Source organism: Halichoerus grypus, chromosome 8 (assembly GCF_964656455.1).
Source record: "Halichoerus grypus chromosome 8, mHalGry1.hap1.1, whole genome shotgun sequence".
In the NCBI taxonomy this organism is placed as follows: domain Eukaryota; kingdom Metazoa; phylum Chordata; class Mammalia; order Carnivora; family Phocidae; genus Halichoerus; species Halichoerus grypus.
The window spans coordinates 82,505-86,051 of NC_135719.1; the positions used below are offsets into that span (position 1 = coordinate 82,505).

Genomic DNA, 3,547 nt, shown 5'->3' on the forward strand with positions numbered 1-3,547 from the left:
CAAAGGATCTGTACTCAGAAAACTATAAAATACTCATGAAAGAAATTGAGGAAGACACAAAGAAATGGAAAAACGTTCCATGCTCATGGATTGGAAGAACAAATATTGTGACGATGTCAATGCTACCTAGAGCAATCTACACATTCAATGCAATCCCCATCAAAATACCATCCACTTTTTTCAAAGAAATGGAACAAATAATCCTAAAATTTGTATGGAACCAGAAAATACCCCGAATAGCCAGAGGAATGTTGAAAAAGAAAAGCAAAGCTGGTGGCATCATAATTCCGGACTTCCAGCTCTATTACAAAGCTGTCATCATCAAGACAGTATGGTACTGGCATAAAAACAGACACATAGATCAATGGAACAGAATAGAGAGCCCAGAAATGGACCCTCAACTCTACGGTCAACTAATCTTTGACAAAGCAGGAAAGAATGTCCAATGGGAAAAAGACAGTCTCTTCAACAAATGGTGTTGGGAAAATTGGACAGTCACATGCAGAAGAATGAAACTGGACCATTTCCTTACACCACACACAAAAATAGACTCAAAATGGTTGAAAGACCTAAATGTGAGACAGGAGTCCATCAAAATCCTAAAGGAGAACACAGGCAGCAACCTCTTTGACCTCAGCCGCAGCAACTTCTTCCTAGCAACATCGCCAAAGGCAAGGGAAGCAAGGGCAAAAATGAACTATTGGGACTTCATCAAGATAAAAAGCTTTTGCACAGCAAAAGAAACAGTCAACAAAACCAAAAGACAACCGACAGAATGGGAGAAGATATTTGCAAATGATGTATCAGATAAAGGGCTAGTATCCAAAATCTATAAAGAACTTATCAAATTCAACACCCAAAGAACAAAGAATCCAATCAGGAAATGGGCAGAAGACATCAACAGACATTTTTCCAAAGAAGACCTCCAAATGGCCAACAGACACATGAAAAAGTGCTCAACATCGCTTGGCATCAGGGAAATCCAAATCAAAACCTCAATGAGATACCACCTCACACCAGTCAGAATGGCTAAAATTAACAAGTCAGGAAAGGACAGATGTTGGCGGGGATGCGGAGAAAGGGGAACCCTCCTACACTATTGGTGGGAGTGCAACCACTCTGGAAAACAGTATGGAGGTTCCTCAAAAAGTTGAAGATAGAGCTACCATATGATCCAGCAATTGCACTACTGGGTATTTACCCCAAAGATACAAATGAGTAACTATATGCCTCTCATGGTTCGTCTCCCCCTCCGATTTCCCCCCCTTCATTCGGAGGGGGAGACGAACCATGAGAGGCATATAGTTACTCATTTGTATTTACCCCAAAGATACAAATGTAGGGATCCGAAGGGGTATGTGCACCCCGATGTTTATAGCAGCAATGTCCACAATAGCCAAACTGTGGAAAGAGCCAAGATGTCCATCGACAGATGAATGGATAAAGAAGATGTGGTATATATATGCAATGGAATATTATGCAGCCATCAAAAGGAATGAGATCTTGCCATTTGCAATGATGTGGATGGAACTGGAGGGTGTTATGCTGAGCGAAATAAGTCAATCAGAGAAAGACATGTATCATATGACCTCACTGATATGAGGAATTCTTAATCTCAGGAAACAAACTGAGGGTTGCTGGAGTGGGGGTTGGGGTGGGAGGGATGGGGTGGCTGCGTGATAGACACTGGGGAGGGTATGTGCTATGGTGAGCGCTGTGAATTGTGCAAGACTGTTGAATCACAGATCTGTACCTCTGAAACAAATAATGCAATATATGTTAAGAAAAAAAAAAAGAAGATAGCAGGAGGGGAAGAATGAAGGGGGGGAAATCGGAGGGGGAGATGAACCATGAGAGACGATGGACTCTGAAAAACAAACTGAGGGTTCTAGAGGGGAGGGGGATGGGAAATGGGTTAGCCTGGTGATGGGTATTGAGGAGGGCACGTTCTGCATGGAGCACTGGGTGTTATGCACAAACAATGAATCATGGAACACTACATCAAAAACTAATGATGTAATGTATGGTGATTAACATAACAATAAAAAATTTTTTTTAAAAAGTTTAAATATGCATGAGAAAGGCCTTACAACCGCTGCTGTTTGTGTCTACCCCACGTGGGTGTGTGATGCGGTTAAAGCACTGAAGGCCTCGGGCTGTACCATCCCAGTGGCTTCAGTGGCCACTGGCTTTCCAGCTGGACAGACTCATTTAAAAACACGATTGGAAGAGATCAGATTGGCTGTGGAAGATGGAGCTACAGAAATCGATGTGGTGATTAACAGGACCTTGGTGCTGACCGGCCAGTGGGAAGCCCTGTATGATGAGATGCGTCAGTTTCGCAAGGCCTGTGGGGAGGCTCATCTCAAAACCATCTTAGCAACAGGAGAACTTGGATCTCTTACTAATGTCTATAAAGCCAGTAATGATTGCAATGATGGCAGGATCAGATTTTATTAAGACCTCTACTGGAAAAGAAACAGTAAATGCCACTTTCCCGGTAGCTATAGTAATGCTACGGGCCATTAGAGATTTCTTCTGGAAAACTGGAAACAAGGTAGGCTTTAAACCAGCAGGAGGCATCCGCAGTGCCAAGGATTCCCTTGCTTGGCTCTCTCTCGTGAAGGAAGAGCTGGGAGATGAATGGCTGACGCCAGAACTGTTTCGAATAGGTGCCAGTACTCTGGTTTCGGACATCGAGAGGCAGATTTACCATCACGTTACCGGAAGATACGCGGCCTATCATGATCTTCCGATGTCTTAAATCAGCGACCAGTTCCAGAAAAGCGCTTTACAGCAACATGTAAAATGTGTTTTTCTACGTAATTGCTAAAATTGTTTAATTAAAACATGAGGGAACGAATAGATAACTGACTTTTTCCCCCCTTAAAACTTTCACTGAATTTAATTCAAAGAATAAAAGAAAAAAACAACAAATCCATACATGGTATTCTTTTCAGGTGCCTCTGAATGGTCCTAATTACTTGAAGATCTGTATTGTTAATTTTGTGAAGATTTTCTCTTAAAAATTCTGAGTAAAATATTAATGATAGCTTTGACAGCATTAAATTCTAAGGGGGGAAAAAATGTTAAACTGCCCAAGAAACGTGTCTTAGCAAAAGAAAACGTAGCATCCCTGAGCTGCTGGCTGTACTCTGATGACTTCAGGAGTCACTGACTTGGCACTAATTTCCTGCCATGAAAATCTGTCTTTAATTTTTGCAACAGATATGTTCTTTTATTAATTGTTTTGCTAATGAAACTCCTCTCGTTGTTACATGATACTATGCTATTGCATTTTTTAAATTAAAAAATCGCTGTAGTTTATTTTTTTGGAAAAAAAAACTGTATGGTGCTGGCATAGAAACAGACACACAGGACAATGGAATAGAATAGAAAGCTCGGAAAATGATAGTCATAGCACTTTTGGCAAAGCTTATTCATTAGAGTCAGTACATTAAAGGTATATTTAATCTTAGCTCTGATATAATTATTATTAACTCTGAATGGGAATTAATATTTATTAATATTAATTAATATTAATATT

At 40.5% G+C, this 3,547-nt stretch overlaps 1 pseudogene; it reads left to right on the top strand.

Moving 5' to 3' along the window:
* The first annotated feature begins 2,061 nt into the window (after positions 1–2,061).
* On the top strand, positions 2,062–2,861 carry LOC118528463 (deoxyribose-phosphate aldolase pseudogene; annotated as a pseudogene).
* The last annotated feature ends 686 nt before the right edge of the window (positions 2,862–3,547 follow it).